Raw genomic sequence first — 15,431 nt, forward strand, 5'->3', positions numbered from 1 at the left:
AACACTCAGTTTGTTTCCTGAGATTAAGAATTCCTCATATCAGTGAGGTCATGTGATACATGTCTTTCTCTGATTGACTTATTTCACTCAGCATAACACCCTCCAGTTGCATCCACGTCGTTGCAAATGGCAAGATCTCATTCCTTTTGATGGCTGCATAATATTCCATTGTGTATATATACCACATCTTCTTTATCCATTCATCTGTCGTTGGGCATCTTGGCTCTTTCCACAGTTTGGCTATTGTGGACATTGCTGCTATAAACATTGGGGTACACGTACCCCTTCGGGTCCCTACATTTGTATCTTTGTGGTAAATATCCAGTAGTGCAATTGCTGGATCGAACGGTAGCTCTAATTTCAACTGTTTGAGGAACCTCCATACTGTTTTCCAGAGGGGTTGCACCAGCTTGCATTCCCACCAACAGTGTAGGAGGGTTCCCCTTTCTCCACATCCCCGCCAACATCTGTCGTTCCCTGACTTGTTAATTTTAGCCATTCTGATGGGTGTGAGGTGGTATCTCATTGAGGTTTTGATTTGGATTTCCCTGATGCCGAGTGATGTTGAGCACTTTTTCATGTGCCTGTTGGCCATTTGGATGTCTTCTTTAATTAATTGTATTTTTAATACTAGCAGCAAACAGTTAAATTCGAAAAACAGTGTTTTCATAAGAGCATAAAAACATGAAGATTTAGAAATAAATCTCACAAACGATGTCCAAGACCTTTATCCAGAAAACTACAATCATTACTGAAGTACATTAACAAAGGTCAAAGTAAATAAAGTAATAAGGAAATTAAATCCCTGTCTCAAAAAAATATCTGCACCCCCATGTTCACTGCAGCATTATTTACAATAACCAAGACATTGATACAACCTGAGTCCAAGGAGAGATAAATAGATAAAGAAGTTGTGGTACACACACACACACACACACACACACACACACACACACACACACTGGAATATTATTCATCCATAAAAAAGAGGGAAGTCCTTCCATTTGTGGCAACACAGGTAAAACTTGAGGGTATTATAGCAAGTGAAATAAGTGAAACAGAGAAAGACAAACACTGTATGATCCCACTAATATGCAGAATCTAAAGAAATCAAACACATAGAAATGGAGAGTACATTGGTGGTTGTCAGGGCTGGAGTGGGGGAGTAGGAGAGATGGCTGAAGGTAGAGAAAGAGTTCAAACTTCCATTTATAAGATGAATCAGTTCTGTGAATATATGATGACTATAGTTGACAATACTGTATTATATACTTGCAAGTTGCTAAGAGAGTAGATAAGAGTTCTCACCAGACATAAACACACACACACACACGCACACACGCACACACACACACAAGGTAACTATGAGGTGATGGATGTGTTAACTAACCTTATTTTGGTAATGATTCTGCAATGTGTATGTGTATCAAAATGTCACCTTGTACACTTTAAAGTTAAACAATGTTACAAGACCAGTGCTCTAACCCCTGAGCTATAGGGCCTAAAGTTAAACAATGTTATATGTTAAATTATATCTCAATAATCCTAGGAAAAAAATTTGTCCCTTAAGACTTTGAAATAGTTACTTCTGTCCCTGAAACTTCAAAGTCAAACCTTCACTACAGGGAATAATTAGATCCAGAGGTTTTCCAAGAGTTGGTATCATAGCAGCTACAGTGTTGCTTACCACAAGATGTCCTTCCCCACAGATTGCTACATGTGTGCACAGTGGGATGGAAAAGTCTGAGAATCAGCTAAAGGCCCTTTGTAGAGGGTGCCGAGGCGATTTGAGGATTTGTGGCTGTATCATTAGTTGCTAGACAAGTTTGAATCTCTATCACATTCACATTTCCTCCAACAAGTTCTTCTTTAAGCATTTCCTCCAGAAAGTTCTCCATTGCTGACTGATTCCAAGCACATTTGGCTGTCGGTGTAATGCTATTCTTTCATTTTTTTTCTGCTTGTTTTGTGAAGCTGCTTCAAGATTGCTCTTCAATGTTTTCCGACCCTCTATCCCTGCTTTTGGTACTTGATACTCAGAGTCTGTTGTGAAATTTAAAAATATGTGGTATCTGTAAATTCTAAGGAAGTGTATGGCAGGGATTAAACTGACAGTTCCAAATGTGAATTTTGAGTCTCATTCGAATTATAAATTTGACATTTTGCTGTTTTTTCAAAACTTCCTTTCTTTGGGTTTTATATTTTCAGTTTACTTTTTTTTTTTTTAATCAAAGCAAGTGAGTGCTGTGGTGATGTCTTCCCAGGAAGGAGACTGCCCACAGAATGCATACTACAACAACATCAAGCCTGGCATGTGAAATCACAGAAGCTAGGGATACTGTTAACAGCCTGGGTGGGAGGTCTGGCTCTAAGAAGCAACAAAGTCTTCTACTCTCTCTTACACTTTTATCTATCAGCATAAGCCAAGAGCCAAGATGATTTGGGTTTCTATTTTCAGTGTATAATTTGGTTCCTTGAGATGATATTGAACTATTTATATAACAAACATACAGACATTGAATCAATATAGCTTTTCTGTGGTTGTTGTTGCTGTGTTAGAAAAAAAAAAAGTTGTACATTGGAATTCTCAAAAATGTAGATCTATGCCAACACCCAAGTAATGACATCAAACAATATTTCTCCACCTCATATTTTTATCATTGTGTTATATCAGAATATAGCATGATGTAAACATGAAAGGCTTTCCCTCTGCAATTTATGCCTGACAGAGATTTCTAGGGAACCCAGCAGGATGGTGGCTCAGTCCATTAAGCATCCAATTCTTGGTTTTGGCTTAGGTCATGATCTCAGGGTTGTGGGATCGAGCCCCACGTTGGGCTCTGTGCTCAGCATGGAGTCTGCTTCAGATACTCCCCCCTCCCCCATTCATTCTCTCTCTCTCTCTCTCAAATAAATAGGTAAAATCTTTAAAAAAAACAAGAAAAAAAATTTACCTCCTTTCCCCACTAAAATTAATCACCTGGGTATGTGGGAGGGTCTCTACTAACTTATGGTCCCTGAGAAGAGCTGACAGGACAGAGCATGGATGAACCTTGGGGTCGGGAGCAGGATGCAAGACCAACTGAGTCTTGGGCAGAGCACTGCGGCTCCCAGGCATTACCTCAGCAGTTAGGGCAGAAAAAGGGCAAAGATTTGCTCCCGTTTGCATGTGAAGTGTCCGGTGCGTGGTCAAGAAAGCCAACCCAGAAAATTAGTGTTTGTTTCTCCTCTCCATTCTCCATTTTTCGTGCCAGGCCAATATGACCTGGGAAATGCAGATTACATAAAAACTGAAATACTCTCTTGAGAAAAAGCAAGCACACACTTCAACTTTCCCTTGGCCCATATTCCTTCATAATTTTCCATCTTCTCAGATAACAGAAACATTTCTCTGCTTCTCTGCAGCCCCCACCCCACTCATTCGTTTCAGTCAAGGTGTAGTAGCCACATAAAACAGAATTCTGAGTCCTATCCTTTATCACAATATGCGTGGTTTGAATTCATTCCTTCATCCGCTTCCTTACTTGTATTCCTTTTCCTGGTTAATGTCACACCGCTGTCAAGTCACCTCATGTAAGGTCTTTCTGCTTTGCTGGCTCTCATCCTGCACACTGCACATTTCCTCTGCCCTCCTCCACTCCTCGGCCCCCGTAGCCAGCCCCATGCAGGTCTGCCCGAAACTGCTGACTCAGCTTCCTGCCTGCAGCCACTATGCCCTCTTCTCCCCTCCGGAAGCTACCAGAATTATGTCTGCAGAATGCAGATCAGATTATGTCACTTCTGTAACTTAAAATTGTCCATGGTTCTAAAAAGAGTACACTAGATTTTTTTAAACTGGGAGTTGGGGCGAGGGGCAATAAAGAGATGCATGATGGCTTTCACAGAGGTCTATGAACCCTCTGACACTGTACTTGTTTTATGAGCATGAAGTCTGTTTTTCATAAGAGTGTCAGTGAATCTCAACAGATTCTCAAAAGAGTCTGTGCTGTGACCCAGCCTGGGGTCCCTACCCAGTCACCTAAAGCAGTGTAGTGCAAGCATGGGATGCTGGGGGTGTCATCAAAGTTTAGAGTCAGGTGGTCCTGGGTTTCAATTCTGGTTTGATCATCTTGCTGGCTGATCTGGCAAATGGGATAATATCCCTCCTCTCATAGGACTGTTTTAGATATTAAACTTAACAACCATGTAAGGTAACTGGGAAATAATAGACACTCAGCAAATTGTAGCTTCTTTACTGTAAGTCTTTGGACATCCAGTGTAAAAATGTTACTCTCAACCTCCCTCGTAATAAATTCCTCCTTTATCAGTTGGTTATTTTTGTTTCAAGTTATAAAAAGTCCATATGAAATTGGCCACATCATTTAAGGGAATATATTAGCTCATGTAGCCCAAAAGGTTCGGAGATAGAGTATGCTTCAGGTGCAATTTGTACAGGACTCCATCTCCAATTTTCTATTATACTCAGCTCTGTTCTTCCCCTTGTATCAGCTTCTTCCTCAGGCTAATTTTCCTCATGGTGATAAAGTGACTACAGCAAGTTCAGCCCTCACAACTGCACTTCACACCATCTAACAAGTAAGAGTTTTTGTGTCCTGGAATTCCCAGCCAATGTCTGAGATTCCTTCTGCTTGGACTGAGACCCCCTCACTGGCCCACCCCTGAGCCAGCCTCTACTGCTGAGGTTACATCTTTAGTCTTAAGTATCTCTTGAGCCAGTTGAATCCACAAAGGGAATTCAGGGCCATTGTGAAGAACAATAGCTACAATATTTAAAAATTAGTATGACGCAGACAACTAATCTGAACACCTACCAACCTATTCAGAACAGAGAGTGGTTGGATGTAACAACCAGTGTTTCTGGGCCGGTGCTGCGAGCTGAGTCTCTGCCTGGGGGAGGGAAGAAGGAAGAAGGTGAGCTGGTGCCTCTCAGGGATCCTCTGTGCATACCTACTCAAGAATGAGCTAATCTTCATCATTCTTCAGATCATTCTTTGTAGCTAGAAAATCAGGATTCAGCTTGTGCTACTGCTAACAGGCTTCACCTAGAAAACAAGGTATTTACAAAGAGAGAAGAAAAGGAAGCTATAACATCTCCTGTTCTCCATAAAGAAAGAAATCCATCAGAGAGAAGAAATACCCATTGTAATTCTAAAAAAAAAAAATGTTTCTAAAAAATCCCACTTTAAAACTTTGGGTTAGTAATTTATACCACTCTCACACACAGAAACACTTAGAAATGTATTACTTGATCTTAATTATTTCAAGCCATTTTCAAAAGTTTAGCAATCCCAAATCAGTTTTTAGTCTACAGTAGGAAGACCACTTAACACTGTTTGCTATTGTTTAGTTTCATTTCATATGAAATTATTCACAAATCCCTTCTCCAATCCAACCCAGGAATCCCAACTGTTATCCCAAAACAAAGCCTCACATTATGGAGAAACATAACTGGGCAACTTTGCTTCTCCTTTGCCTCCAAGTTCTGCTTTTCTCAGCTATGGGTCTGGAAGCTTTCCAGATGCCAGCAGGGCAGGGGAGTCGTAACACGGGCTTGGCATGTGAACCTCACCACGGATTCTTCAGCGAAAAGTCAAAGCAATAATGTGAGTCTGCTGGAATGTGGAGGCAGGGGGAGGGGCAGCTGTTCTTTAATCTTAGGTAGCATTTTCTTTTTGAAAAATCAAATTAAAAAGAGAATGTGTGTCCAGAGTAGCTGGTGTGCAAACCCTTTCATATGAAAATCTGAAGGAGCATTAACTTCTCTCAGAGGCAAGGGTAACTGCTACTGTTACGCTTGTTTTGTAGTCAAAGGATGCAGTTACCCTGGAGGAGTTCTGCAAGAAGAATAACTTATTTTAGAACTTCACATTAAATATATCAGGGATACATGTCATTGTCTTGTTTCACTCATTCATTTATTCACCCATTCAATCCATTCAAGACATGTCTGCTGAGCACCCCTGGTTATCAGGCAGTGTTCTAACTCCTGGAGCAGACAACCAAATAGACTAAATCCTCGCTCTCTTGGAGCCTGTATCCTAGTGAAATGTGGACAAAAAAAAAAAACCAAGTTTGAAAATATCAAACAAATAAACACAAAATATATATCGAATGGTGGTAAGTGATAGGAAAAAAGGTCAGTAGAGTTAATAAATACCATGACGCAGGGATCACTGGGGGGACATTTTAGAGCCTCCCTACCACAAGAAGGAAAACATAAAAGTAGAAGCTACATAAAATCATAGACTCATTGACATGGCTAATCTATGCAATATACTCTTTAGGCGTTTTAGTACATTCTTTTTCCTTTCTTTCCAACAATCTAAAATATGCATGTCAGTGTTTCTTTCATCCATTGCTTTTAACATGGTGTCCCTGTATGCCATCTATTTTTATTCTATGTTAAGAAATAAAATTTCTTTTTCAAAAGATCCTCTTCAGGATTTTCTTCCTTACGTGATTAATTATAATTCTACTTCAGTACAGATAGAAACATCCATTATGGATATTATTAAAATCCTTGGCATCTTTTCTAGAAGTACAAGGAAAACCTCAGTTAAGTGCCCTAAAAAGTACTCACAGGCAAGTTTTGTGGCCAAGATGAAAAATACTTTGGACTACTCCTATGTTTAATAATCTACATAATCAATTAGTCTTCTGAAATTACCTCTAGAATGACGAAGTTGAGTGTATTGAAGAAGTTTGTTCACCTGTCTGTATTCGTCACCAAACTATAAGCTTCTTGAGGGCCTCCCTTCAATACACAGCACCCGGCAAGCACAAGTGATCTGCAAACATATGCTGAATGAGTGACCAGCAGTGGCTTCAAAGGGAACCACAGGAAAACTTTGCCAAGACTTCCATAGCTAATTAAAAAGCTCTGCCAAGACAGCCATACCTAATTAGAAAAAATTATTACAGTCTTTATGGGACAACATACTTCAGGGAAAAATCCAAGGGTTTATGTATCAGCTAACAGTTCCAAAGGACCCCAGATATCAGATATCAGCTCCTCCAGTAGGTCTAAAAGTATGGATGAAGAGCTCAGAGAATATAATCCAGAAGTTACTGTAATGAGTGATATATATTCTGTGACTTGGCACTTGAAATAGATTGTGAAGACACCAAGAAGATGGAGTAGAGCGCCTTCCATCCAACTGCAGCAGAAGCCTTTTTAAACAATTTTGCTTAGTTTACGACTCATATTATGGGGATTGAGTGGGGTTGGGTGGAGTTCCAAGATTAGGTTCCATCTAGATAGCAGTGCTTTTAAAATGCTAGAAGTGGACAAAGAGAAGGAAATCACGAGCAGGGAGATTTAAGGAACTAAAAGAAATGCTAGAGCTAATGTGTCAGTCCAAACAATACCAAATTTTCAGCTCTTTCCCCCCATCTCCTGTATCATGAGAGAAGGTTGAGGAAGGGAGCCACACCTGGCTTTTAGCCTCCCAGGTCCCAGATCTTATTTATCATCCTGAGAGGCCATTAGTCTCTTGCCAGGTATTCCCCCCACTTTTATTTTAAATTAAAAGATAGTGAGGGGGGTAGATTATTGAGCTAGCAGAGATCACCATCGATGGCTAAGCTTGGCCTTGCCCTCAAACAACCACTGGCCTCCTTGTTCCTGTTGTGACCACTGCCACACACGGGATTTACCCTCAGGCATGGTGGTAGCTGACTAGGTTAGGGCTACAGGTTTTTTGCTTTTGTTTTTTTAGCAATTATTTTTTACAAGAATATTTTGAAGCAATCAGATACAATATACTGCAATGGCATCTATTCTGCAAAGCTTTTCCTGACCAACCCCCAATTGATTTAAATGACCCTCCTCTTTCTGCCTTTCCTGCCATGAGTATCTCTATCCCAGTACTAACCACACTGCACTGTCCTCCCTGATTTACCTGTTCCTCTCCCCACTAGGGTGACCATTAGGATCCTGGCATATTATTTTTTTATTATGTTCAGTTAGTCAGCATATAGTACATCGTTAGTTTTTGATGTAGTTTTCAGTGATTCATTAGTTTCGGATAATACCCAGTGCGCATCACAACACATGCCTTCCTTAATACCAATCACCTGGTTACCCCATCCCCCCACCCCCTCTCTTCTGTAGCCCTGTTTGTTTCCCGGAGTCCAGAGTCTCTCATGGTTTGTCTCCCTCTCCGATTTCTTCCCATTCAGTTTTCCCTCCCTTCCCCTGTGGTCCTCCGAGCTATTGCTTATGTTCCACATATGAGTGAAACCGTATGATAGTTGTCTTTCTCTGCTTGACTGACCTCACTTAGCATAATCCCCTCCAGTTCCATCCATGTGGATGCAAATGGTGGGTATTCATCCTTTCTGATGGCTGAGTGATATTCCATTGTATAAATGTACCACATCTTCTTTATCAAATGTCCGCAAATAGCCAAACTGTGGAAGGAGTCGAGATGCCCCTCAACAGATGAATGGATAAAGAGGATCCTGGCATATTCGACACGCTGGATGTCACAAACACCTAATATTATTTGACTGAAACAGTGGAATGAGTGAATGAAAGAAATGAGGATTTAATTAGAGGCATCATCCTTTTTCATTCCTAACTTTGCAAATGTACTAAGCTGGGTGGGAAAGAAATGGATAAGAATTTCTGGATGGTCTCTCCTACATTAATAATGTTAAGGAGCAACTTCTTCCAACCCCAGCACTACTGCCACCAGGCAGGTTTTGTAGGAATGCTCACACCTGTCAGTTTGGAAGCTGTGGATGCTATACGTGTGTACTTCGCTGAACTGTTATTCAGGCAGAGACTGAATGCCAACCGACCTCCCTGAGCCAGTAGAGCGGTCACTGTTTATTAACTTATACAGGGGATTATATAGTATTTATAGTATATAGTATTTATAGTACTATATTACATTCATAGTATTTACAAAGACCTTGGTGCAAGGCATGGTTTCTCCACTTGGAGTCATGTAATCTTGGTTAGACCACTTAACTGTCTGAGTTTCTCCATTTGTACAATAAAGATAATAATAATAATAATAATAACAAGAAGAAGAAGAAGAGGAGGAGGAGGAGGAGGAAGAAATGACATCAACAAACACAGCCACACTGCTTTTCCCCTGTGGTGCAGTTGTTGGGAGGACCAAGGTGATGAAGATTATGAAACTATTTCCTAAACCATAAAGTACAGTGCCCACCATTTCCACCAAGAGCCTCTTTGAGGAGCAAACAGAAGAAGCAAGAATTGACTGATGGGAATGAGTCCAAGATGTTAATATTCTTTGTTTTAGGAGAGGGACTTTCCAAAATCATAATGTCTTCATGAATCAGCAAAGGGGTCAAGTTCAAACCCTCCTTTCACATATGAATATGCTTTATCTTTATTTAATATCTCAAAATGTTGATGGGGAACAAATTCTGAGTAAACATACCAAGTGGAGTCTTATCTCTGGGGCTATTAATGAGTTTTAATTTCCAAGCACCTCTTAAGATCTTACAAAGACAGAAAACTCTTGAGTAGAGAGGAAAGATTTTAAACAAATAATCCAAGATTACTGCCAACTTTCTTTTCTTTTTTTTTTTTCTGCCAACATTCTTAAGAAAGACATTGCATATTTCTACAGCAGTATATGTGTCTGCTTTAGCGTGCTATATCTAGACTTCCATGACAAATTTCACAACTCATTGTAGGTGCATTCTACTGGACCACAAATGCGTTCTTGCTGGGGCACACTCCATCCCCAAGGCGCCAAGTGTCTCTCAGAAAGGAATCGGAAACTCTGCACTCTGTCTTAGGTCTTTTTTCTATTGCTTTACCATAGACTCATTGCAAACAGCTTCTCTAGGAAGAAAAAATAGAGTGAGATTTCCAGGAGAAGAGAACCTTGTAGTTCAAGAGAGGTGACTTACGCTGTGTGAAGTGTATCTTGAATATATTTAGGCAATTTAGGCACCACTTTTCTTTGACTTTTCCTCTCTGAAATAGGCAAAACAAGAAGAAATGGCTTTTACTGGGGCATCTCGGTGGCTTAGTCGGTCAAGCGTCCGACTCTTGATCTCAGCTCAGGTCTTGATCTCAGCTTAGGTCTTGATCTCCGGGTCATGAGTTCAAGCCCTATGTTGGACTCCATGCAGGGTGTGGAGCCTACTTAAAAAAAAGAAAAAAGAAATGGCTTTTACTCATGAGCACTCCACTGTTTAAATTAGAGTGGGAAAAATGGAATGAAGGGGGTCAAAAGTTACAAACTCCCAGTTATAACATGAGTAGGTCATGAGGATGTAACGTACAGCATGGTGACTATAGTTAACAATACTGTATTGCATTTTTGAAAGTTGCTGAGAGAGTAGATCTTAAAAGTTCCCATCCCAATAAAACAGTTTGTAACTGACATTAACTAGACTTATTGTGGTGATCATTTTGCAATATACACAAATATCTAATCATTATGTTGTACACCTGAAACTAAGATAAGGTAATATGTCAATTATTCCTCAGTTTAAAAAAAAAAATGAGAGATTAGTTAGCTTCAGCTCATTCTTAAGATATCAGGAGCCACTGACCAGGTTCCCCATTTTTCCAAATCAACCATTATATGTTCTTGTAGCATTGTACCTCTCTCCTTCATAAGGCTTAGCTTAGTCGTGATTTTATAGTTCTGTGTGTGGTTCCTTTGTTTAAGAGCGGCAGGCCCTGGACCCAAACTACAGGGGTTAAAGTTCTGACTCTACCACTTACTAGGCTGGGTGACCAATCACCTTACAGTTCTGTACTGCTATTTCTTCATCTGTAAAATGGGAACAATAATAGTCCCTACCAAATGGAGTTGTGAGGATTAAACATGGACAGATAACATGGAGAGCCCTTAGAAAAATGCCCTCCACAGAGTAAGTGCTTAATAGATGTTAACTATTTGTTCTGTTTTGTTGTAACTCTGCTAGCTTCAAGTTTTATGAGAGCAGGCATATCATTGCCTAACATCTGCCCTGGGGTCATACCAAAGAAGCTTTTTAAGTAAGCATTTGTTGAATAAATGAATAAATAACTTATTCTGTAAGATTTCATCCAGGTTTGCAAGTATCCCATTTTAATAGTAACTCCAGAAAATAAAGTAGAAAGCAAGATCAATTATGATGGAAGTTGGTTCTAAAACACTTGACATTTGACCTCAATTACTTCTTAGATTAATACAAGGTAAAATGAATAAAATGTTAAACTGCAAACTAAGGACAGTATTTCAAAGAAACTCATGCCTATTTGTTACATTTTGCGTTATAGCTAAATAAGTCATTTGCTTTTTGGGGAATGAAAACCATTAGAATACATTTTAAATATCAATATATGATATCTCCAGCATCCAGTACTGAAAATTTATGGAAATTTTTAAGATCTAGTCTCTTAGTAACTTTCAAATATATAATACAGTATCATTAACTATAGTGGAAACATTAAAAGATATAGCAGCGTGTGGTTCAGATTGGCTTTGCCCAAAACAGGCTTTGATGACTTCCCTACAAAGATCTTTCTAGGATAACAACTGAAGAGACCATCCTTATTATCATTAAACAAAAAATTATGAGGTGATTTTTTTAAAATCCTTGGTTATAACATCATCTTGAAGAGAAATAACTCTCAGCTGTGAAAGCTGATAGAAAATAAGTCAATATACTGAGGCCATTGTATATGATCCAAGACAAGTGATTAAAAAAAGTGAGCCCTCAAAAAAACCTCCCAAAGGATTATATAATTTTTGAAGCTTTTCTTCAAAGTATCTCCTTTACATTTTGCCATTTCTGTGAGCAATGATTAACTGTATAAGCCTCATTTTGCTATACTGGAGGAAAGTAGTAGGCAATTGGGAGATCTGCCTTTCTTGTTACATAATATTAGGGGCTCTGGGAGCACTTCTTTGAAGATAGTTCTTTTCCCATCTCACCGATGATCCTAACATTTCTTTAAAGAGAGAAAGTCTATTTACTCAATGATTGGAATGAAGGCATAAAATGCAAATACTCTAAAGACTTCCAGTTAAAATATGCATTGATGACTGACCGGGGCCACTTTCTGAATAGATTTTGATAGGAGACAAAAGAATGGGGAAGCATTTCGGTGCAATAAAATAGATTAAATATTAGAAAGGGGAGGTTGTTGACCTCAAAGGCAAATGTCAACATAATAATTTGGGCCAACAAAACCTCTGATTAAATCTGAAATTAAAGCCATAAATGCTCTCTGAAGATATACTCTTTGCTGGAAAAGACCTTTTTTTCCTTGGATTTTCTTAGGGTCTCCTTCTACTTTATTATTCTTAATCTGCATTGTGGAAAATAAAACACAATATTGTTATGGCTTGTCAAAGAAAGTTCAGCTCTTTTGCTTCTACTCTTTTTGGCAGAGATGAGAGAACTTCCATAACATAAATATTTTCATTGCATTATTGAAACAACAGACAGAAATGACAAGTCATAAATGTTTATTTACTCAACTAATGAATAAATGAATGGATGGATGGATGAATAAAAGAATGATGAGGGAGGAAGCAGATATACAGTTTTTGGAATGGGTGCAGCTTTACACATAAGCAGTCACAGAAAGAAGGTACTAATTTGCAGGGAGGAATTGGCACATAAAGACTGTATGTAAGCATTACTTATTTCATAGTTTTTTTTGGACCAATGGTGGTTTATACTGGCAAAAACGTTTTGACTTGTGCTGATATTTTTCCAGTTTACAGTTTAAGCCTAGAAATAATTTTCTATTTAAGCCATTGAACTAAACAGCGGGTGATTAAGAGGATGTCAAACCTTAGGCACACTGCGAAAGCCACAATCTCAAAGGTCACCGATTATTTCCTGATTTACAAGTTAGTTCATCTTTTCTTTACTCCTACCCTCCTTGACCTTTCACAAGAACTGACATTCTTGACTACCCCATCATCGAAGACACCTCCTGTAGTTTCTGCATCACTTCCCTCTCTTGCTCCTTTTCTCCTGATGGCTTCCCTTTCTAGGCTGCCCCCTAGCGGTACGTACTGCTTTCGTTTCAGTCTTCCATCCTGCTCGCTTCTACCCCTGGGAGCTCCCATTTGGCTCCAGCTCCGTCAGTAAATTCCTCTAGATTAAAGCCTGTACTCTGTAGTTGTGATCTACCTCCTAAACTCCTATCCCACATTTTCAATATTGGGATGAATATCTCTGCCTGGAGATTGCACTGGTGATTCACAATGAACGAGGAAATTCATTATTCTCTGTGAGTTGGCTGCTCTATTTGACTTCCCTTGGGTTTTTTTTGTTGTTGTTGGTTTTGTTTTGTTTTGTTTTGTTTTTGAATGCTGCTTCCAGAAGACACGCTTGTGAGCAATAGAGTAAAGTCGCATTGGGAGTGACCAGAAACTGGAAGCTAAACATGGTGCTTGGGGAGGGGGGCGATAATCCAAAAACAAATGGAGAAAAGAAGTTTGGCCAAACCATACCCTCTATCCTAGTGATACTGCAAGTGCTACAAGATGGTCTCAGCTGAGGGTTTAGGGTTTTTTGGTTTTGATTTTGAGGTTTTGAGGTTTTTTTGGTCCTGGGCAGATGATCATATCTAGGGCATAGGCAGTAAGATAAGGATTCTATCATAAGAACTGAAGTAAGAGATCAGGGTCTAAGTCAAAGCAAGTTACTTAGCTTCCCTGAATGTCATTCTTTTTATCACTTAATAAATGGGGCAACAGTTAACCTGAAGTTTTTTAAGTAGGTATTAAAAATAAACATCAAACATGTGATTCGTAGTAGTGCTCAATATGTACTATCATTATTACCACTATTACTTGATTCTCCCAATTTGAACCTGAGTTGTTTTGTTTTCTTTAACCAACAGCCCCATGTCTAATTGAACACTAACTCTGTCAATTCCACAGTCTTCTTTATCATTTTTACTGACTCAGCCTTAGGGCAAGTCCTGAAATGCACCAGCAGGAGCCTTCCAGTCGTATCAATGTTCAAATATTTTTCTTTCGATGGCACAACTCCTATTACAAAAATTCCCTATCCAAATGTATTGCCATGGCCTACCCCTGCTTTCCAGATATGATCTGTTATTAACAGAGCAACACAAAGAGCCACACACAATGTGGCCACATCCACATCCTCATTTTCCAGCCTAGCATAATTTGTCAACTCACTGTTGTATGAACCCTACTTGATTCTGTCTTTATGCCTTTCATCACATTTCCCTCTTTTTCCAACACCTTCTCCCTTGCTCTTTTTTTTTTTTTTTAAGATTTTATTTATTTATTTGACAGAGAGAGACACAGCGAGAGAGGGAACACAAGCAGGGGGAGCGGGAGAGGGAGAAGCAGGCTTCCCGCTGAGCGGGGAGCCTGATGCGGGGCTCGATCCCGGGACCCTGGGATCATGACCCGAGCCGAAGGCAGATGCTTAATGACTGAGCCACCCAGGCGCCCCTCCCTTGCTCTTTAGCTCTGAAATCCTAGATACTTTTTCCACATTGGCTTAAATTACTCCGTCAAAAACCTTCACCAAATCACTCTAGTTCACCAAATAGTCTCTGCCGCTGAATTTATAGCTCTTACTGTATAAGCGTTTAGTTGGTCATTAGTCATATACATAAGCCTTGTCAGTCTGTGGTCCATATTATTCATTAAGTGCTCACACCATCATTTGTGCCATTATTGCCAACTATTTTAAGTCACTAACATTGCTGACTCTTTCTTTGATTTAGGGACCAGTGAGGAATATGCTCGATAAACTTTGGGGTCAATACTAAACTTCTGTATTTGTTATTCATTCAATATATGTCTATTTTACAACCTAATATGTACAAGGCATACTGTTGGCTGCAGGATATAAAATGAATCAGATATAGGCTCAAGATCTCACAGTCTAATGAGAAATATGGACAGGTAAATAATTGATTAAAGTGCAGCAGAAATCCTATAGAAGACACACGCACAGAGAGATAGGTTACTTAACTCTGCTTTGGTAGAAGGGAAGGCCAGAGGAATATTCTCAAAGTAACTAATACTTGAATTGCAGTGAAAGGATGAGCAGGGGTTCTCCACAGTGGGAGGCAGTCAGGGAGAGCCTTACAGAAATAACAAACAAGAAAAACATGCAAAGACATGGATCCCTAAGTAGAATTTTGTGTGACTGATTCATGTATAAGGTGTCTAGTAGCGGGGTCCAGAAATAAGATTGAAGAGAAGGACCCTAAAACCAAATCATGAAGAAACTACGTTAAGAGGTTTGGTCATCTCACTGATATGAGGAATTCTTAATCTCAGGAAACAAACTGAGTGTTACTGGAGTGGTTGGGGGTGGGAGGGATGGGATGGCTGGGTGATAGACATTGGGGAGGGTATGTGCTACGGTGAGCGCTGTGAATTGTGCAAGACTGTTGAATCACAGATCTGTACTTCTGAAACAAATAACGCAACATATTT

Source organism: Callorhinus ursinus, unplaced genomic scaffold (genome assembly GCF_003265705.2).
Source record: "Callorhinus ursinus isolate GAN/ISIS: 27379988/994484 unplaced genomic scaffold, GSC_fseal_2.0 scaffold1, whole genome shotgun sequence".
NCBI classification, from domain to species: Eukaryota; Metazoa; Chordata; class Mammalia; order Carnivora; family Otariidae; genus Callorhinus; species Callorhinus ursinus.